Below are 23,269 nucleotides of genomic sequence, written 5' to 3'. Positions count from 1 at the left end.
GACATTGGTGGTGGAATCTCTGGTGGGACAGGGAACATGGACAGAGGTAGCCTTGGATTGGTTACCCGAGGAAAAAGAAAATGTGGAGCTCCGGAAAATGGAGATGCAACTGCAGAGCCAGGAAAGGTTAAAAGAGTTGGAATGGAAAGCCGAGGCGAGAAGAGCAGAGGAAAGGAGAGCTGAAAGGGAACTCGAAGAAAGAAGAGAAAAGGAAAGAGCAGAGGAAAGGAGAGCTGAAAGGGAGTTAAAGGAACGTGACATGGAGTATCAGAAGGAAGTTAAACTCAAGTAGCTGGAATGAATGGGAGAACGGAGAGAAGTCGTATCCATGCCGGCTAGTTCAACAACTAGTCAGAACACCTGGGATGTTGGTAGGCATGTGAGGCTGGTTCCACCCTTGAATGAAAAGGAGGTAGCCAAGTTTTTTTTACACTTTGAGAAAGTGGCTCAAATGCTAAAAAGGCCTGTGGGGTCCTGGACTATGTTAGTGCAAAGTGTTCTGGTGGGTAAAGCTCAAGATATCTATTCGGCTTTACCGATTGACCAATGTGCAGATTATGAGATAGTGAAGAAAACCATTCTCAAAGCCTATGAATTGGCCCCTGAAGCTTACCGGCAAAAATTCAGGAATGCCAGGAAGAGGGAGAGTGAGACCCATGTGGAGTTTGCCAGAATGACGGAAACCATGTTTAATCGGTGGTGTGATTCGAAGGGGATTGGGAAAGACTTCAAACTGTTGCGACAATTGATCTTGGTGGAGGAATTCAAACAGTGTGTCCATGCGGACATTAAAGTACATCTGGAGGAAAAGAAAGTATCAGAGTTGTATGAGGCAGCAACCGTGGCAGATGACTATGCCTTGACACACAGGATGGGGTTCCACAAACCTAACTTCCCGCCTAGAGTTCGCCAGGGGAGTTATGGTACACCCGGTGCGGAGAACGAATATTCATGGGGTCGGCCTAGAGATGACTGTGGGGACAAATCTGATACCGCGACTTTTAGGGATCAGAAGACTACAGTTCCAAGACAGACTTATCTTCCGGGGGGAAGACACGAGTGGCAGGCAGACCGGGGGCAGGCAGACCACGAGTTTTTCCTCCGGGCCTACTTGCGCTTTTTGCAAGAAACCTGAGCATTTGATGTCCCAATGTTATGCCCTGAAAAGGAAAAATCAGGAGCGGAGTCAGACTAGCACAACTCCGAATGCATTGGCAAATGCGAGAAATCGTCCTTGGAGGACAGTGCCTTGTGAAGGTTCCCATGCCAAAGTTACGGCATCACAGAATGACCTTGTTCAAGAGGGTTACAAACCTTTAATTTCAGAGGGGTTTGTGTCACTGGATGGAGACCTAACGAACCAGAGACCTGTTAGGGTATTGAGGGACACAGGAGCACATCAATCTTTGATGCTTGAGGGCATTTTGCCATTGTCAGAGAAGACTGCAACTGGTGTTAGTGTTCTTTTACAGGGGGTTGGTGGAGATGTTAAAGCTCCACTTCATGTCATCCATTTAAAGTCTGATTTGGTGTCAGGACCGGTCACCATAGGTTTACAAGCCACTCTACCTGTAGAGGGAATATATTTTGTTATCGGGAATGATTTGGCCGGTGGTCAAGTTTCTGGTAACCCGATGTTTGTTGAAAAGCCCAGTATGGAAAATAACACCGCACGGTTGGAGCGGAGGATTCCGGGTATCTTTCGATCCTGTGCTGCGACTCATGCTATGGGTAGGAAGCGCTCTGAAGAGAAGGAGACGGTACTGACGTCACGCTTTGCACAGGCACGTTTTGTCAAGTACTCTGAAACTAAGTGTCAGCACACACAAGTCATGAATGGAGGTAATGTTGGCAAGCTCTTTGTAGGTGGACTGAACTTCAACATAAGGGAAGATGTTCTGGACTCTGTCTTCGGCAAATATGGACCACTCTGGAAGTGCTGCTGATAAACACAGGGAGACGCAAAAGTCGAGAGGGTTTGGCTTTGTCACGTTTGAAAACACAAAGGACGCCAAAGATGCATAACAGGATTTGAATGGCAAGAATTTGGATGGTCGGACCATAGCAGTAGAGAAGGCAGGCCATGGGCGTCGAGGGGGCTACAGAGGAGGAAAACGTGGAGGTAGTTTCAGGGGTGGCTATGGCTCCCGGGGTGGGAGTAGTAGTTTTAGTGGTGGCCGCAGTCGAGTTTGCTATGGAGGCTCCCAGAGTTACGGCAGCTCCCGAAGGGATGATTATCAGGGTAGTGGCCGAGAAGGAGACCACTATTCACGTGACTACAGCGACAAGCGCTCCAACCGTGATTATTATGAAAGTTAGGAAGAGTGTGAAGCACTGAATGCTGCGGAGCAGCCGAGCCAAGATTCCTACGTGGATTAACCATGAACTCCACGTTCCTAAGGCATCCATGTCGTGAATACTTCCAGGCCTCACCACCCAACCATCATGAAACCTGGCTCTCACCTCGGCCTCCTTCAAAAAGTGCTATAGATTTGCTTTGTTTCTGGATTTTTGATCACAACCCCTGAACCTTCATTCAAAAAATGAAAAATAAAAATCAGAGGTTGATGAGATGGAGTTTGGCCTTGCAGGAGTTCAACTTGGAAATTGAGCATGTAAAGAGCAGGGACAATATCGTTGCTGATGCTTTGTCTGGAGTGAACTAACTTTGGTGGAAATTTCTGTAGGTTGTTTGGAAGTTTTGTTGCTTTATTTTGGGGAAATATTAATTACTCGCTGAAACCCGTGGAACATCCACGGAAGGGAGGATGTGGTGTATGGATAGAGTGTACCATTATGGATGGCATAGGGGATTTGCTTGTCCGAGTAAGAGTTAGGAAGAAAGATGAGAATGAAGAGTGCGTATATGAACAACGATCGCCGACACCGGCACAAATGCATGCTCTGGATTGTCCACTCAGTGGACGGCTTGCTTTCGCCTTCGCCTGTCCAATCAGCGGACGGCTTGCTTCGCCTTCGCCCAGCAGACGCCAATACGATGGCGTCGTAAGATGGTGTCGTATCGTCAGTTAATCGGATGCTTTTGGGCCCCAACGTCGGCTAATTCAGATTTTTCGAGTATGGCTGTACGTGATAAACAAAGAGCGCGATTCGTAAATCGTAAATCCATTAGTGCCGTGGGCATCGGGTTACTGGGTGCGGCGTAAAAGGGATAACAAAGTCGAGTCCTTACGCTATTATTATATAGATTGTTGCTCACGTGAATTGATTTGGGTGTGAGTTTTACTTTTGTTTGTTAAAAGAGTTTTGCCTGCAAAGAAAGTTTTCACTATGCTCAAACTTTCTTTCTTGAGGGGGGCGGGGGGGGGGGGTGTTATGGATTCGTCACTTCCGTTGTTGTGGTTTTCATCCACTGTAAACATTTTTGATTCCATGTACTATTATTGTTTTCAAAAGGTTTATTGTTTATGAACTGTTTTCAAAAGGTGAAAAAGTTATAGTTCAAAGAAACCGAAAACCGGATCAGCAACCGGACGACGAAGATGAGGAAGAGGAGGAAAAGAAGGCGGAGCGAGTGGAGTCCGACAAGAAGCATAGTCGCTTCGAGGTCTAGAGCGAACGTTGGCGAGCAAGAGTCACGAGTGAACTTTGGGTTTCCCAGGAAAGGGATTCCTGCGACAGAGTTGTTATCGCTGTGACAGATCAACCTGCCTGTCAGGTTTTGCGTTCGATTCCGAAGAGAATCATTGGACTGCCGTTACGTCTCAAATACGGCCGTCGGCCATTTTGACTCACGCGCTTTGTGCGTCGTGCAAGGTTTCTTTGCTTCGCTTCAGCCTTTGCGCCTCGCGCAAGGTTTTTCTTTGCTTCACGTCAGCCGTTTTCACCACTTTCAGACGTATCTGGTGTGTGTGTGTGCACAACGCGGATATACCTGAAGGTAAATCTGAGGTTTGCCGACTGCGAGCTGTGGAACGTCCATACCCGAGGGTGTGATTTCCCAGTCGCCGGGAGGGCGCCTTTGGATTTCCCAGTCGCTGGGAGGGCGCCTTTGCACAGCTTTGGCAGCCGGACTGTAACTGCCAACCCAACGGGATTCTGGTCTCGATTGGACATTGATCTGTCGATCGCTGGAGCGGATCGACATTGGCTTGAAGCCGGGGAATAGAGACATTGGGCATCTTCTTCTTTTCGCTCACTTGGAGCACAGTGAGTTATATTGTACGAACCTGATGGTACCATCATAGGAATGATATACTATTTGTTGTAGAATTGAATACTATTGGTTTTGTACTGTTATTCTTGTGTGATATTAATACAATACCTGTTGGTGGTAACAATTGGTGTGGCTTCACCATTGATCTTTGCCATACAGAATAACACATATTTCTGCTGTGACTCCTCTCGGGGCTCGGACTGTACACCGTGACCAGGTGGTAGGGGAGGAGCACGTAACAATATATATATGTATATATATATATATATATATATATATATATATATATATATATATATATATATATATATATATACTAGCTTGGTGAGGCGAGCGGCGTCGATACTGAGGGACAGGCTTATTTTAACTGAGGCTAATGACTGTACCTGAGATGATGTGTTGTCATGATTTTCACCAATCATAATACAAACAATTACTTTGCACAAATGTATTTGTTATGTTTGTGATATTACATTTTTATAGGCAATTTCGGTTGAAGATTTAGGTTGAATGTTTTTTTTTCAAGAAAGAACCCCTCCGCACATACATACGGGAAGGGTAGGTGCAGACTGGAAGTTTGGGATGATTACACCTCACCACCACGTAATTCAAAACAGCTCACCACCAAGTAATTCAAACCACCTCACCACCACGTAATTCAAAACACCTCACCACCACATAATTCAAAATATCTCACCACCAAGTAATTCAAAACACCTCACCACCAAGTAATTTAAAACACCTCACAGCCATAAACCACATAATAAAAACACCTCACCACCACGAAATTAAAACACCTCACTACCACGAAATTGAAAACACCTCACAGCCATCAAACACGTAATAAAAACCCCTCACAGCCATAGAACACGTAATAAAAACACCTCACAGCCATAAAACACGTAATAAAAACACCTCACCACCACGAAATTAAAAACACCTCACAGCCATAAAACACGTAATAAAAACACCTCACAGCCATAAAACACGTAATAAAAACACCTCACCACCACGAAAATATAAACCTCACAGCCATAAAACACGTAATAAAAACACCTCACAGCCATAAAACACGTAATAAAAACACCACCACCACGAAATTAAAAACACCTCACAGCCATAAAACACGTAATAAAAACACCTCACAGCCATAAAACACGTAATAAAAACACCACCACCACGAAATTACAAACACCTCACAGCCATAAAACACGTAATAAAAACACCTCACAGCCATAAAACACCTAATAAAAACACCTCACCACCACGGAAGTAAAAACACCTCACAGCCATAAAACACGTAATAAAAACACCTCACAGCCATAAAACACGTAATAAAAACACCTCACAGCCGTAAAACACATAATAAAAACACCTCACAGCCGTAAAACACATAATAAAAACACCTCACAGCCACGAAATTAAAAACACCTCACCACCACGTCATTTAAAAACACCTCACCACCAAGTAATTCAAAACACCTCACCACCACATAATTCAAAACACCTCATCACCAACTAATTCTAAACACCTCACCACCACATAATTAAAAACGCCTCACCACCACGTAATTATAAATACCTCACCACCAATTAATTCAAAACACCTCACCACCATGTGATTTAAAAACACCTCACCACCATGTGATTTAAAAACACTTCACTACCACGTCATTTAAAAACACCTCACCACCATGTGATTTAAAAACACCTCACCACCATGTGATTTAAAAACACCTCACCACCATGTGATTTAAAAACGCCTCACCACCACGTAATTATAAATACCTCACCACCAATTAATTCAAAACACCTCACCACCATGTGATTTAAAAACACCTCACCACCATGTGATTTAAAAACACCTCACCACCATGTGATTTAAAAACACCTCACCACCATGTGATTTAAAAACACCTCACCACCATGTGATTTAAAAACGCCTCACCACCACGTAATTATAAATACCTCACCACCAATTAATTCAAAACACCTCACCACCATGTGATTTAAAAACACCTCACCACCATGTGATTTAAAAACACCTCACCACCATGTGATTTAAAAACACCTCACCACCATGTGATTTAAAAACACCTCACCATCATGTGATTTAAAAACACCTCACCACCATGTGATTTAAAAACACCTCACCACCATGTGATTTAAAAACACCTCACCACCATGTGATTTAAAAACACTTCACTACCACGTCATTTAAAAACACCTCACCACCATGTGATTTAAAAACACCTCACCACCATGTGATTTAAAAACACCTCACCACCATGTGATTTAAAAACGCCTCACCACCACGTAATTATAAATACCTCACCACCAATTAATTCAAAACACCTCACCACCATGTGATTTAAAAACACCTCACCACCATGTGATTTAAAAACACCTCACCACCATGTGATTTAAAAACACCTCACCACCATGTGATTTAAAAACACCTCACCACCATGTGATTTAAAAACGCCTCACCACCACGTAATTATAAATACCTCACCACCAATTAATTCAAAACACCTCACCACCATGTGATTTAAAAACACCTCACCACCATGTGATTTAAAAACACCTCACCACCATGTGATTTAAAAACACCTCACCACCATGTGATTTAAAAACACCTCACCATCATGTGATTTAAAAACACCTCACCACCATGTGATTTAAAAACACCTCACCACCATGTGATTTAAAAACACCTCACCACCATGTGATTTAAAAACACTTCACTACCACGTCATTTAAAAACACCTCACCATCATGTGATTTAAAAACACCTCACCATCATGTGATTTAAAAACACCTCACCACCATGTGATTTAAAAACACCTCACCACCATGTGATTTAAAAACACCTCACCACCATGTGATTTAAAAACACCTCACCACCATGTGATTTAAAAACACCTCACCACCACGTCATTTAAAAACACCTCACCACCACATAATTCAAAATACCTCACCACCACGTGATTCTAAACCACCACAACGTTATTAAAAACACTTCACAACCACGGAAACAAAAGTTTCAGGGAGTCGTTAAGTGAGAACACAGACACTGCCCAGATGTGTAGGTATATAGATAAATGACTGTACAAGAGTTGCCGTTTTGTCATGGGTTTTTGTCATGTCAATCATAATTCAAACAATTATTTTGCACAAATGTATTTGTAATATACGTGATATCACATTTTATAAACAATTTAAGTTGAAAAAAAAAAGTTTTTCCCAAAAATATTCCAAAAAAAAATTGGAACATTTTTCAAAAAAATACCCTTAGGACATACCGACGGGAGAGATATGTGCATACCAGATGTTTGGTACGATTTCACCAAAGTTTGAGAAAGTAGTTCAGTGACAACACAGGACAGGACAGACGCTGCACAAATATATATATATATATATATATATATATACACACACATACATACTGTATACCAAAAACATTGCCCCCACATATAGTCAGGAATTTATAAATGTTATGCAATCTCTGACTTTTACCGTTTATCTTCTATTCGAGTGACTCTTAACCTTTTGTTATTATCAAGCCTGCCCAGGTTAACCTGTATTGTGAAATCCAATGCAGGAAGGCTCCGCCTCGAGCACTTTCCCATTGTAAATGTCACCTCTGATTGACTTCTAGATAATCCATGACAATGCAGAATGATCGATGATTACATGTGAGACGAGTCAGATTGACGTCAGCACTAGGCCTTGGTGTTGTTCCTACCAACCAGATTATTCGCTTAATTATTTATTTCGTCCAAATGGATTCCCTCAAAATTTTGCATCACAACATAAACCTTACGATGAGTGCTCGTGACATAAAGGTGCGCAGTTGCCAAGAACTCATTAGCACAATTGTTTGTCCATGACATATGTATGGTAGAAAGCATTTGTTTACTTTAAATATATACATTTAAAACCGTATACAGTTTTTACCTCGAGGCTTGAATGTTATGGTTGGAGGTTATGGTTTACCCTGTCTGTTTGTCTTTGTCTGTTTGTCTGTCTGTCTGTTTGTCTGTTTCTCCTGTTTGTAAACAGGACAGAAATTTGGTGGAGATGTTGGGTTGGTGACAAGGACGAAATGATTAGATTTTGGTGAAGATCCAGCCAATAGAGTTTTTTAATTGTTAAGTACTTTTTCACTATTGAGTGATGATTTTTCACCCAAATCGATGGATAGCAGGATATTTCAAAAAGTTGTGGACGGATTATATCAAAACTTGGTGGGTGAGTTGGTTAGGCGACAAGAACAAGCTGATTGGATTTTGGTTCAGGTCCGGATCCAGATCCGGCCTATCAGTGGGATACAAAACGTAAACGGTTCAGACTTGCAGAGGTACGCTTTGTAATTTACCGTTCTAGCTTGCTTTGTAGCGACATCATGACGATGACAGTTCTGCCTGGTCTTGACACACCTTGCCTGCATGCCTCATTCACTACTGTAAGGCCGCTTCTGGAATTACATGACTATTGTATACCAGGTGATTTGGGTTTGTTGGTAACGGTAAGAGATATATTTTAAACGTATGAGGGCTCAGACCTAGGTTAGGTGGAAAGTGGGTATTTGATAAATGATATCTAACACTTGGATTCCATTGGTGGAGGATCAGAAACCACCCTATCCTAGAAATTATACACTGCAAATGGTTATTCTTGTTTGAGAGGACGAAAATTGCCTACTTTTGTAATATGGGATCTCAAACGTCCAGAAAGAAACAACGACGGGACTGAAGACGTGGAGTATCCCATACCAAAGATTGTGTGGTCAAAAGGACCCGATAGGCGAATACAATTATTTACTCTGGACGGTTCTAATTAAATATCTCGGGAATGGAACTCGATCTGTAACACGTCAGCTTTCCTGTCAATCCCAGTAGATCGAAATGCAACAAGTGACATTGATGAAGGGTGAAATGCTCAAGCCCTGTAATGGTGAAGCACACCTTTTACCAGCATACCCTTGCACACACCTCCATTGCTCCACCTTTCAAGGACATTGAAAGTGTGAGCGCACATGTTGCTTGCTGCTCTATTGATGAGGGCTCTACCCTTAGAACATTGAAAGTGTGAGCGCACATGTTGCTTACTGCTCTATTGATTATGGCTCTACCCGGAGAACATTGAAAGTGTGAGCGCACATGTTGCTTGCTGCTCTATTGATGAGGGCCACTCTGCAACTGAAATGCTGTCTCCCTAACCTCAGCTGTTCTCTCAATTTGGTGATTGTGATTAAAGTTGTATGTATCCTGTGTACATACATACAGTACATCGTGTATATACCTATTTACTTTGAGCAAGCAAGGCTCTAATCCCTCCTTCTACAAAGTTGTATGGAACAACATGAGCGGTTATGAGAAAACTTTACAGTAATTTCCTACTTTTTGTTCATATTGTTACGGCCCGGGGTTCGGGTCTACTACAAGGGGGCCAGCCTCCATTCCCTTCCGAACTTACCAGACCTGAGGCTGCCGTGCACGAATAACTTCGTACTTCAGCAGGTTGCGAACCAGCAACTATGAACGCCAATTGGTCCTTCGCGCGATATCAGGGTCCAATCGTCTAACACCGTTTACCTGTACCACGTGATGGTTCCAATCGGGGAACGTACCCTCTGGCGGTGTACTACTTTTGTTCCTGGATGAAAATTTAGATGGCCGAGCAACCGTTGGTACCCACCGAGCTAATGCTAATTTTGTTCCGGCCAATCGCTACTCTGGGTGCGAGCAATAGCGGGCCAATGGAAGAAAGGACATTCACGGACAGAGGGAAAGGAAACGTTTAACAATTCGATTTATTTACAAATATTTACAGTGCAACTTATCGATGGGAAGGAAAAAAGGACAAGAGGCAGAAACTTAGCTTATTTTATGCCTTATGACGATTACAACAAATAAACACAAGAAGGGCTCCCAGCACACATTCACGGGGGAGGGGGAGGGGAAACGATCGTTGGGATCCTGTTAGCAAAATGGTTACGATGTTACCAGAACCTTTTTATATCCATTGCAATGACCTCGTCTTGTTGTCACCAACGAGCACCACGCTGGCAAGATGGCAACCCCCAGCACGAGCACGAAGAGGCAAAGGTGATCTTCAGCACGAACTTGAGCAGGTAAAGGCGATCCCAGCACGAACACGGGCAGGCAAGCAGGCACGTGCAGAAAGAGTCCAAGTCATGCACATGTGCAGAGTGCAGAGAGTCCGATGAACACATGCAAAACTAACAAAGTCCAAGGCCTTTCTGTCATGTACACGTGCACCGAGAGGGAGTCCGGCAGCCAGACGAGAGCAGGTATGTGAAGAGAAGAGAGAGGGTCCAGCCAAGAGGTAGAATCATGCAGGCACATGCAGCGTGAAACCAGCAGGCAGAGAGCAGGCATGTGCAGAGTGAAACCGGCAGGCAGAGAGCAGGCACGTGCAGAGTGAAACCGGCAGGCAGAGAGCAGGCACGTGCAGAGTGAAACCGGCAGGCAGAGAGCAGGCACATGCAGAGTGAAACCGGCAGGCAGAGAGCAGGCACGTGCAGAGTGAAACCGGCAGGCAGAGAGCAGGCACGTGCAGAGTGAAACCGGCAGGCAGAGAGCAGGCACGTGCAGCGTGAAACCGGCAGGCAGAGAGCAGGAACGTGCAGAGGCCTGAGAGAGGGTCTGGCCAAGAGAGGGAATCACGTGTGCAAGGCCTTTTTGTCCAGCCCTGGTGAGAGGTGGGGGCTGTTTGAGGGTGTTCTCCAGGCTGCTGATTGGTGGATTGTCGCTTCTCCTGCCCCCACAAGCCCTCTCGAAGGGACTTTTACCTGGTGCTTGGATGGTGTGCCTTTGAGCCTGTGTGCATTGCCTGGCAAATTATCCCCTTATGAGTGGAGGGCCTGTCTTTCCCTTCCCAACGCATAATGACATACTAACCCATATAAAGGAGAAGGGACTAATATAATTAAAGGGGAAGGGACTAAGGGACCTGTATGGTGGTTGTCATTACTTCTGATTGGTTTCTCAAAACCACAACAATATCTTGACACCATTATGGAAAGATCACATGTACTCATGACCGAGCTTCAGGGCATTTAAGACAAGTCGAGAAAGTCGTTCAAGCTTAGAATCAATCCTAGAAGGGGAAACATGTGCCACTCTGTCATGGCACACTCTACTGAAAGTAGCAGGGATTTGTAATTTTTTCAGCGTGCCGGTGATAACTCGCATCTTCTCCACAAAATACACTATGGGGGTCTTTAATGTCCACCAACCACCAGTGCTAGTATTGGTGGGTTCTCCGGCTTAACACATCCTTCCGAGGGATGAGGCATGCATTGATGTGTTGCCCTGCATGTGAAACGCCAGGGTGACCGTTTGTGTCTGGGTCAAGATTCGAACCCAGAGTACAGCTCTACAGGGTGAGTGTGCATACCTCTAGGTGATATCCTATACCAATCCCATCTTTAATTAATTATAGTACTTTGCTTTTCATACCAGCAAAGGACCCTTCCTTACAGACATGTTAATTTCCCCAATTCTCTGATCTCCATAGCATATTACATTCTATCTCAAAGCCAGAAAAACATTAAAAACATGTCGGGATGGGATTCCAAAAAACAACAAAACAAGGTCGGAAAGAATGATAAGGGAGGAATAACACCACAATTCTTTTTTATGGATTGCCATCATGACATCTTTTGACATTTTTGTTTTTAGTGGCAATAGTAACAATTGTATGAAGTTGGAGGTAGTTGTAGATTTGTAGATATATGTTAGAGGTAGTTGTAGATTTGTAGTGTGAGTTTGTGTAATTGTAATGTCAAAAAAAAACGTTGTGATGGCAATAGAGGTGAAGCTGCAGGTCTATGTGGATGCATCTGATATGCTGTTGCATCACCATTATTTTGTACTAAACATGCAGGGGCGCGTGATATCTATAATAATAAAGGTGTGTGTGTGTGTGTGTGTGTGTGTGTGTGTGTGTGTGTGTGTGTGTGTGTGTGTGTGTGTGTGTGTGTGTGTGTGTCCGTCCATAACTCCAAAACCATAAAACCCAGCGGCCTCAAACTTTGCATCCATACTTATCGAACTCCAAGGGATTGCATGAATGAAAATTGGGTGTTTTGGTGCCTTTAAGCACCACTTTTGATGATCACTTCGGTGGTGCTCATTACAAAAAGAAATGCCTACCAAAATGACGGTGCGCCATCTTGGTCAGTGCTTTGTCACATTGTTGGGTTCTTAAGCCGCTATTTTGTTTTGGCCTATTCAAATGTGCATTGCCTTGGAAACATGATCTACTCTCCCAGACTGGATTCAGATTTGAGGATTGGATCCAGTACACTGAATAAGTATCGAAATCTGGAGTGAAATCTGAAAAATTTAAGACTGAAGGAGCTGGGGCTCCCACGTCGATCGGAAGAATGGACGCGACAAAAAGCTGGAATTCATCCGAGTTGCTTTAATCAAACCAAACACTCAGGCACTCTGAAAAGCCCGTTTATCGGGCAGCAATATATATACATATTATCCCGGAGCGTTTGCCCAGGAAAGGCGAGAGGGGGCGTGGCCCAGCGTCCTGGCTGCGGCCTGGCAAGTTGAGGGCGAGCCTGCCCGGGCGTCCTGGACGAGCCCGGCATGGTGATCGCTCCGCGTCCTTGATAGGTGCAAGGCGATTGTGAAAACCCAGCGGTAGCCGCCACAACACTAGCGATTCTTATAACTAAGTATATTTCTTTATTTATTTAAGCTAGGCTGTCATCCCTCCTTCTGCTCTGTCATCTTAATTCATACCTCCATAGGATAAGGTGTCATTCTACTGTACTGGGACCTGTGATACTTATAGGAAACCCAAAGATTTGAACCATCCGTTTTTTAAAATTCCCTCTACATGATGGACCTATATTGCATCTATTTCAAAGTACTAGGGCATGCCCGTACTATATCTATATCTAAAATTATATCCCCCCCCTCTATTTACATGAAATGGTTTGGTCCAAAGCGAACGGCTTGCGAGTGGTGACAATCCCCCCCCCTCTATTTACATGCAATGGTTTGGTCCAAAGCGAACGGCTTCCGGAGTTTGGTAAAGAAATCGCCATCGCGTGCACAAACGCGCAGGAAAGCGAATGAATCGCAAATTCGTTTTTATTAGTTGTAAAACATAGTTTAACGCCAACATAGTTTGCAAACGTGAAATAAATGAATACGCTCTCAAATGTGCCATCCGAGGCAGAGTGTGCCCGCCACGTTCGGCACACGCGATCGTTCGCTGCTCTCTGATTGGTTGAATCGTTTTTTGGACATAGCTCGGTAAGTAATTGTCCGATTAATATGAAACCTTGAAAAGGCACATCCTCGGGTCCCCAGCAATATACCTGGCAAGTTAAAAGTATATCGGACCCGTGGTTGTCGAGAAACAGCGGTCACAGACAAACGTACAGACAGAGATTACTGGAATTATAGATAGATTAAAGAAATGGGGATTGGTGGGTTGGATCTGCCAACATTTTTGTGTACATACAGTACATACATACATAGTGTATATACCTATTTACTTTACGGAAGCAAGGCTGTAATTCCTGCTTCTCCATATTTTGACAAGAAAATGTGAAATTGCCAAAGGATTACACTTAACTTTTTCTACTATTTGGAGAATTATATTGAGTGAGAATTCGGAGAATTATACAGATCTCCTGATGTCCCTGTTCCCTACAGCTGTTGTGCTTCCCTCTCTCTCCTCCTCCTCTTGTCTCCCACTCCTTTTATTTTATGTTACTAGTGGGGTCACCCGTGAGAATCCCACGGGCATGGAGGTATATCGTTGCGATCGGTGCAGCCGTTTTTGCGGTACCCGGGATAATAACGTTAGGTGGGAGTCCAAACCTGAAAATGCCGGAGACCAAAGCTGAAATTGGAAAAACAATATAGCCTATTTTACTCCAGGGGGTCCCAGGATTACCCACCCAAAATTTCGTTGTGATCGGTTCAGCCGTTTTTGCGGTACCTGGGAACGGACGGACGGACGGACAGACAGACAGACATTTGGTGAATTGTAGTAAGATATGTGTTCGTTATCATACGAGCCGATACTAAGTATGCAAAAAAAGAAAAAGAAGTGATTCTTCACCATTGAGTGATATGGCTAAAAACGTTATGTTTCACGAAATTTCAAAAAGTTGTGGATGACTTATGACAAAACTTGGTGGATGAGTTGGGTAAGTGACAAGAACAAGCCGATTTGATTTTGGTTCAGTTCCGGATCCAAATCCGACCTATCTGTGGGATGCAAACTGTAAACTGTTCAGTTCAGTGTCATTCTAGTTTATAATATAACTAGTAAAAAAACCCGTCAAAAATGACAGGTTGGAACAGTTTAGTCAACGGTGCAGCCTCGAGAGTCTGCCAAAGTCTGAAGCCTCGGCCTAGCGTCAGGTTCTATATTCTCTATTTATTAGACATCATACAGATGTAAATCTGTATTTGTATACCTCATATTGTATACATCGTACATTCATACATCATACTTCATATAATTGTATTGTATACATCATACAGATCTGTTTCTGGTGTTTGTTCCCGCTCCACCCCCTCCCTTACCTCAAACGGCTACACAGCTGACGCCGCACGTGAAAAAGATGAATGCCTCAACTCTGTGTTTGCTTCTAAATCTTGTGTCTCAAACCCGTCTCCCTCTGTACCCACCGTACCCAGTCGTACCCAGCTGTTCCTGGACTCTGTGTCCTTCTCTCCTGACAAGGTGGAGAAGTTTCTGTCAATCCTCGACTCTGATTCTGCAACTGGACCAGACGGCATCAGCCCACGGGTCCTAAAATCCAGCTCTGGCGCTATATCTCACCATCTCTCTGTTCTCTTCACCCTCTTTTGCTCAAGGTCATCTGCCATCAGCTTGGAAATCAGCCAACATTACCGCTTTACACAAAAAATGTGCAAAACAGATCCTTGCAACTACAGACCAATTAGCCTGCTCCCAATTATCAGCAAAGTCGTGGAATTCCATCATTGCTTCGGATATCAAATCCTTCCTCTTCTCCAATGGCTTGATCTCTGATCATCAATTTGGATTCAGACCAGGTCACTCTACTCTGGACATGCTGCTTCTGCTGTCTCAATAATGAATGGAGGTCCTCAATGTCAAACAGGAAATTAGAGCTGTCTCCCTTGACATATCACGTGCCTTCGATACGGTCTGGCACCCTGCTCTAATCACCAAACTCTCCTCCTATGGTATCCATGGAAATCTTCACGAATGGATTTCTCTCATCTCCCCTTCCTGTTCAGGCTGGAGTTCCCCAAGGCAGTGTTCTGGGCCCTGTGCTATCTCTGGTCTTCATCAATGATCTCTCCGACTCTCTGGAAATCCTCTCTATCTCTTTGCTGATGACTCCACTCTCTACCGCTCCATTCCTCATCCCTCAGATCGGCAGTCTGCAGCCTCCCCACTCTCTGCAGACCTGGACAAAATCACACACTGGTCAAACAAGGGGAACATGTCTTTCAATCCTGACAAATCTCACACTCTCACTATGTCTCTCCGAAAAGACCGTCTGGACAATGCTCCCATCTACTTTCTCAACAATCCTCTCCAAGAAGTTCTGTCACTCAAGCTCTTGGGTCTCACTATCTGCCATGATCTTTCCTGGGAAAACCACATTTCCAAGCTGGCCTCCAAGGCCAGTCATCGACTGCGCATCCTCCGCCGTGCAAAGTCCTTCCTTGGCACACCCAAGCTCCTCACCACATACAAGGCTTTCATCCGCAGCTCAATGGAACACTGCTCTCCCATCTGGACTGGTGCTCCTGCCTCACACCTAGCTTGGCTTCACGCTGTTGAAACCAAAGCTTTCAGAATCATTGGAATCTCCCGCGCGATGAAGCGAACTCCGAGGGCCTTTCACTCACTCACCGCAGGCAGGTTGGTGGTCTTTGTCTTCTACCAACGCCTCTCTGGCTTAGCACCCTCAGCCCAGTCTGTGCTCTGTCCCCCAAATACTCCTACAGGTAGCACAAGATCTGCCAGCAACCCTCTTCTGGTGAAACTGCCAAAATCAAGACTCTCTTCTCACCTTCACTCTTTCATTCTTCTTTTCTCCCGCCTCTGGAACAAACTCCCTCACTCTCTTCAATCCCATTCCTCCCTCCAGGTCTTTAAAACAGCTGTTCACCACCATATGTTATCTTCCCCCATCCAAAACCTTGATCTTTTCTACCCCCGTTAATTCACCCCAGATCCACTTTTCTGAAATACCAATTTGTTTCCTGGAAGTTCTAGCTGTGTCCATGTGTTTTTTTTTTTTAACCTCTTCCACCCCCCATCCCCCTTCCCACGCCTCCTCCCTCTCAGCCCTCTCAGCCCTCTCCCCCTCCCTCTCAGCCCTCTCCCCTCCCTCTCAGCCCTCTCACTCCCACAGATCTCCTGATGTCCCTGCTGTCAGCTGTTGTGCTTGTGTGCTTCGCAATCTCTCCCCATCTTGTCTCCCACTCCTTGTTATGTCTTATGTGTATGTTTTTTGTGTCATCAATGTAAGCTCTTTCACGAGCCTCGATGTTATGTACCAAAAAAAATTAAAAAATATGAACACTCGTTTTACTCTGCATGTGTTGCACATCACGTGCAGTAAATTTCCACTCCCTTTGTCTTGTATTTATTGTTATTTTTAAAAAAACGCTTCTGTACACCACCCTTGAGGCTCGGTTTGCAAGCCACCGTCTACAATTCCAATATAAGAGACATAATTACTCTTTTATGGAAAATGTTTTTCGAGTGTGTTTTATCCTCAAAAATAGACCGCAGTGAACACACATTCGTGTTAAAAGATTGGCTTTTAAAACCTACCCTTATGAAGGGGGTGAGACATTGTACAATCACACAAACTGACATTTTTGGTTTTATATGGTAGATGCTGTTCATTCTGGGCCTTTGCCCTTTGCATATTTACACATTTTGTAGTACCTTGCCATTAACGTTGCTTTACAATCCACAAGGCCTTGTAATTCTCAGCAAAGTTTTTACGACAGAAAGTGAGCTTTACAGCAGAGAGTTTTACGACAGTGTCTCGATCTGCACATGTGCTTGTGGTGCATTGTGAGTGTATTGTTTTTGTCTCGTTCAATTTTTGAAATTGTTATACATTTGTTCTAGTAGCCTACATATGCAATTCCCAAGACACAATGTTGCTTTCTCTCTCTGGAATCATTGTAATCACTTCAGCCATTATTGTGCTCAGCTGCCCTGTTGAAATTAAAAGACAGAAATTTATACAATTCAGCGATTTTGTGACGTCACCATTTGGCGTTATAACGATGTATTTTGGCTTCTTTATCACTCCTGATAGTTCTGAAAACGCTCGAGAATAAAAGAAACGGCTTTTAAATCTTTAGATGTAACTCGATAGTAGCTTTTGAGTATTTTGTATACATTTGATGGGGCGGCCATTTCTCCCCCCTCCGTCACTCCGTGCCATATCATTCCTGCATATGGACTATCACGCACTGTACTCCACGACGACTTGTAATACCGGTTACCATCACTTCGAGGACTAAGAATTAATTTGGTACCGTAGGTCAATCTTTATCACGTCATCACGTTCAGGCCTCAGGATCTGCTTTGCTTTGTTGTCTTTTTACTGTTAATATTAAAACGTATTTGTCATCTGAGTGATTCTATTTTATCGCCTGCGTGTTCGTACACAAAATATGACCTTTTGGACACCTTCGCTCCCCCTGCCTCTGCAGCGTCCGATGACGCTTTCATGATCCTCCTCCCTCCTCCCACCCCCAATACGAGACGCCAACAAAACCTCCCCCCCCCCTCCCTATTCCTTCAGAATAGCCTCCCCTCCCCTTCCTCCAGAATAGCCTTCTCTTCCCTCCCCTTCCTCCAGAATAGCCTTCCCTTCCCTCCCCTTCCTCCAGAATAGCCTTCCCTCCCCCTTCCTCCAGAATAGCCTTCTCTCCCCTCCCCTTCCTCCAGAATAGCCTTCCCTCCCCCTTCCTCCAGAATAGCCTTCCCTCCCCCCTTCCTCCAGAATAGCCTTCCCTCCCCCCTTCCTCCAGAATAGCCTTCCCTCCCCTCCCCCTTCATCCAGAATAGCCTTCCCTCCCCTCCCCCTTCATCCAGAATAGCCTTCCCTCCCCCTTCCTCCAGAATAGCCTTCCCTTCCCTCCCCTTCCTCCAGAATAGCCTTCCCTTCCCTCCCCTTCCTCCAGAATAGCCTTCCCTCCCCCTTCCTCCAGAATAGCCTTCTCTCCCCTCCCCTTCCTCCAGAATAGCCTTCCCTCCCCCTTCCTCCAGAATAGCCTTCCCTCCCCCCTTCCTCCAGAATAGCCTTCCCTTCCCCCTTCCTCCAGAATAGCCTTCCCTCCCCTCCCCCTTCATCCAGAATAGCCTTTCATCCCCTCCCCCTTCATCCAGAATAGCCTTCCCTCCCCTCCCCCTTCCTCCAGAATAGCCTTCCCTCCCCTCCCCCTTCCTCCAGAATAGCCTTCCCTCCCCTCCCCCTTCATCCAGAATAGCCTTCCCTCCCCTCCCCCTTCCTCCAGAATAGCCTTCCCTCCCCTCTCCCTTCCTCCAGAATAGCCTTCCCTCCCCTCCCCTTCCTCCAGAATAGCCTTCCCTCCCCTTCCTCCAGAATAGCCTTCCCTCACCCCCTTCCTCCAGAATAGCCTTCCCTACCCCCTTCCTCCAGAATAGCCTTCCCCCCCCCTTCCTCCAGAATAGCCTCCCCTCCCCTCCCCCTTCATCCAGAATAGCCTTCCCTCCCCTCCCCCTTCATCCAGAATAGCCTTCCCTCCCCTCCCCCTTCATCCAGAATAGCCTTCCCTCCCCTCCCCCTTCATCCAGAATAGCCTTCCCTCCCCTCCCCCTTCATCCAGAATAGCCTTCCCTCCCCTCCCCCTTCCTCCAGAATAGCCTTCCCTCCCCTCCCCCTTCATCCAGAATAGCCTTCCCTCCCCTCCCCCTTCATCCAGAATAGCCTTCCCTCCACTCCCCCTTCATCCAGAATAGCCTTCCCTCCCCTCCCCCTTCATCCAGAATAGCCTTCCCTCCCCTCCCCCTTCCTCCAGAATAGCCTTTCCTCCCCTCCCCCTTCCTCCAGAATAGCCTTCCCTCCCCCACTTCATCCAGAATAGCCTTCCCTCCCTCCTCCTTCATCCAGAATAGCCTTCCCTCCCCTCCCCTTTCATCCAGAATAGCCTTCCCTCCCCTCCCCCTTCATCCAGAATAGCCTTCCCTCCCCTCCCCCTTCCTCCAGAATAGCCTTCCCTCCCCTCCCCCTTCATCCAGAATAGCCTTCCCTCCCCTCCCCCTTCCTCCAGAATAGCCTTCCCTCCCCTCCCCCTTCCTCCAGAATAGCCTTCCCTCCCCTCCCCCTTCATCCAGAATAGCCTTCCCTCCCCTCTCCCTTCATCCAGAATAGCCTTCCCTCCCCTCCCCTTTCATCCAGAATAGCCCTCCCTATCCCCCCCTTCCTCCAGAATAGCCTTCCCTGTCCTCCCCCTTCCTCCAGAATAGCCTTCCATCCCCTCCCCCTTCATCCAGAATAGCCTTCCCTCCCCTCCCCCTTCCTCCAGAATAGCCTTCCCTCCCCTCCCCCTTCCTCCAGAATAGCCTTCCCTCCCCTCCCCCTTCATCCTTCCCTCCCCTCCCCTTTCATCCAGAATAGCCTTCCCTCTCCTCCCCCTTCCTCCAGAATAGCCTTCCCTCCCCTCCCCCTTCCTCCAGAATAGCCTTCCCTCCCCTCCCCCTTCATCCTTCCCTCCCCTTTCATCCAGAATAGCCTTCCATCCCCTCCCCCTTCATCCAGAATAGCCTTCCCTCTCCTCCCCCTTCCTCCAGAATAGCCTTCCCTCCCCTCCCCCTTCCTCCAGAATAGCCTTCCCTACCCTCCCCCTTCATCTTTCCCTCCCCTTTCATCCAGAATAGCCTTCCCTCCCCTCTCCCTTCATCCAGAATAGCCTTCCATCCCCTCCCCCTTCATCCAGAATAGCCTTCCCTCCCCTCCCCCTTCCTCCAGAATAGCCTTCCCTCCCCTCCCCCTTCCTCCAGAATAGCCTTCCCTCCCCTCCCCCCCTTCATCTTTCCGTCCCCTTTCATCCAGAATAGCCTTCCCTCCCCTCTCCCTTCATCCAGAATAGCCTTCCCTCCCCTCCCCCTTCATCCAGAATAGCCTTCCCTCCCCTCCCCCTTCATCCAGAATAGCCTTCCCTCCCCTCCCCCTTCATCCAGAATAGCCTTCCCTCCCCTCCCCCTTCATCCAGAATAGCCTTTCCTCCCCTCCCCCTTCCTCCAGAATAGCCTTCCCTCCCCCCTTCCTCCAGAATAGCCTTCCCTCCCCTCCCCCTTCCTCCAGAATAGCCTTCCCTTCCCTCCCCTTCCTCCAGAATAGCCTTCCCTCCCCCTTCCTCCAGAATAGCCTTCTCTCCCCTCCCCTTCCTCCAGAATAGCCTTCCCTCCCCCTTCCTCCAGAATAGCCTTCCCTCCCCCCTTCCTCCAGAATAGCCTTCCCTCCCCCCTTCCTCCAGAATAGCCTTCCCTCCCCTCCCCCTTCATCCAGAATAGCCTTCCCTCCCCTCCCCCTTCATCCAGAATAGCCTTCCCTCCCCCTTCCTCCAGAATAGCCTTCCCTTCCCTCCCCTTCCTCCAGAATAGCCTTCCCTTCCCTCCCCTTCCTCCAGAATAGCCTTCCCTCCCCCTTCCTCCAGAATAGCCTTCTCTCCCCTCCCCTTCCTCCAGAATAGCCTTCCCTCCCCCTTCCTCCAGAATAGCCTTCCCTCCCCCCTTCCTCCAGAATAGCCTTCCCTTCCCCCTTCCTCCAGAATAGCCTTCCCTCCCCTCCCCCTTCATCCAGAATAGCCTTTCATCCCCTCCCCCTTCATCCAGAATAGCCTTCCCTCCCCTCCCCCTTCCTCCAGAATAGCCTTCCCTCCCCTCCCCCTTCCTCCAGAATAGCCTTCCCTCCCCTCCCCCTTCATCCAGAATAGCCTTCCCTCCCCTCCCCCTTCCTCCAGAATAGCCTTCCCTCCCCTCTCCCTTCCTCCAGAATAGCCTTCCCTTCCCTCCCCTTCCTCCAGAATAGCCTTCCCTCCCCTCCCCTTCCTCCAGAATAGCCTTCCCTCACCCCCTTCCTCCAGAATAGCCTTCCCTACCCCCTTCCTCCAGAATAGCCTCCCCCCCCCCTTCCTCCAGAATAGCCTCCCCTCCCCTCCCCCTTCATCCAGAATAGCCTTCCCTCCCCTCCCCCTTCATCCAGAATAGCCTTCCCTCCCCTCCCCCTTCATCCAGAATAGCCTTCCCTCCCCTCCCCCTTCATCCAGAATAGCCTTCCCTCCCCTCCCCCTTCATCCAGAATAGCCTTCCCTCCCCTCCCCCTTCCTCCAGAATAGCCTTCCCTCCCCTCCCCCTTCATCCAGAATAGCCTTCCCTCCCCTCCCCCTTCATCCAGAATAGCCTTCCCTCCCCTCCCCCTTCATCCAGAATAGCCTTCCCTCCCCTCCCCCTTCATCCAGAATAGCCTTCCCTCCCCTCCCCCTTCCTCCAGAATAGCCTTTCCTCCCCTCCCCCTTCCTCCAGAATAGCCTTCCCTCCCCCACTTCATCCAGAATAGCCTTCCCTCCCTCCTCCTTCATCCAGAATAGCCTTCCCTCCCCTCCCCTTTCATCCAGAATAGCCTTCCCTCCCCTCCCCCTTCATCCAGAATAGCCTTCCCTCCCCTCCCCCTTCCTCCAGAATAGCCTTCCCTCCCCTCCCCCTTCATCCAGAATAGCCTTCCCTCCCCTCCCCCTTCCTCCAGAATAGCCTTCCCTCCCCTCCCCCTTCCTCCAGAATAGCCTTCCCTCCCCTCCCCCTTCATCCAGAATAGCCTTCCCTCCCCTCTCCCTTCATCCAGAATAGCCTTCCCTCCCCTCCCCTTTCATCCAGAATAGCCTTCCCTATCCCCCCCTTCCTCCAGAATAGCCTTCCCTGTCCTCCCCCTTCCTCCAGAATAGCCTTCCATCCCCTCCCCCTTCATCCAGAATAGCCTTCCCTCCCCTCCCCCTTCCTCCAGAATAGCCTTCCCTCCCCTCCCCTTCCTCCAGAATAGCCTTCCCTCCCCTCCCCCTTCATCCTTCCCTCCCCTCCCCTTTCATCCAGAATAGCCTTCCCTCTCCTCCCCCTTCCTCCAGAATAGCCTTCCCTCCCCTCCCCCTTCCTCCAGAATAGCCTTCCCTCCCCTCCCCCTTCATCCTTCCCTCCCCTTTCATCCAGAATAGCCTTCCATCCCCTCCCCCTTCATCCAGAATAGCCTTCCCTCTCCTCCCCCTTCCTCCAGAATAGCCTTCCCTCCCCTCCCCCTTCCTCCAGAATAGCCTTCCCTACCCTCCCCCTTCATCTTTCCCTCCCCTTTCATCCAGAATAGCCTTCCCTCCCCTCTCCCTTCATCCAGAATAGCCTTCCATCCCCTCCCCCTTCATCCAGAATAGCCTTCCCTCCCCTCCCCCTTCCTCCAGAATAGCCTTCCCTCCCCTCCCCCTTCCTCCAGAATAGCCTTCCCTCCCCTCCCCCCCTTCATCTTTCCGTCCCCTTTCATCCAGAATAGCCTTCCCTCCCCTCTCCCTTCATCCAGAATAGCCTTCCCTCCCCTCCCCCTTCATCCAGAATAGCCTTCCCTCCCCTCCCCCTTCATCCAGAATAGCCTTCCCTCCCCTCCCCCTTCATCCAGAATAGCCTTCCCTCCCCTCCCCCTTCATCCAGAATAGCCTTTCCTCCCCTCCCCCTTCCTCCAGAATAGCCTTCCCTCCCCCCTTCCTCCAGAATAGCCTTCCCTCCCCTCCCCCTTCCTCCAGAATAGCCTTCCCTCCCCTCCCCCTTCCTCCAGAATAGCCTTCCCTCCCCTCCCCCTTCATCCAGAATAGCCTTCCCTCCCTCCCCCTTCATCCAGAATAGCCTTCCCTCCCCTCCCCCTTCATCCAGAATAGCCTTCCCTCCCATCCCCCTTCCTCCAGAATAGCCTTCCCTCCCCTCCCCCTTCCTCCAGAATAGCCTTCCCTCCCCCTTCCTCCAGAATAGCCTTCCCTCCCCTCCCCTTCCTCCAGA

General features: G+C 47.5%; 1 protein-coding gene across 7 annotated transcripts in view; it reads left to right on the top strand.

The window, feature by feature from the left end:
• LOC137426744 (E3 ubiquitin-protein ligase RNF130) overlaps nucleotides 1–23,269 on the top strand; it is a 188,571-nt gene that overhangs the window by 64,625 nt on the left and 100,677 nt on the right. Inside the window, exon 1 of one of the 7 annotated variants that reach the window (XM_078775080.1) lies at nucleotides 17,229–17,278. The exons of the other annotated variants lie outside the window; for them this stretch is intronic. The gene's annotated coding sequence lies outside the window, so the exon portion shown is untranslated. Of the gene's footprint in view, nucleotides 1–17,228; nucleotides 17,279–23,269 lie in introns of those variants that run through there. 7 annotated transcript variants of the gene reach the window in all.

Source organism: Myxine glutinosa, chromosome 1, assembly GCF_964187855.1.
Source record: "Myxine glutinosa chromosome 1, kmMyxGlut1.1, whole genome shotgun sequence".
In the NCBI taxonomy this organism is placed as follows: Eukaryota; Metazoa; Chordata; class Myxini; order Myxiniformes; family Myxinidae; genus Myxine; species Myxine glutinosa.
This window is presented reverse-complemented; position numbering and strand designations above follow the sequence as displayed.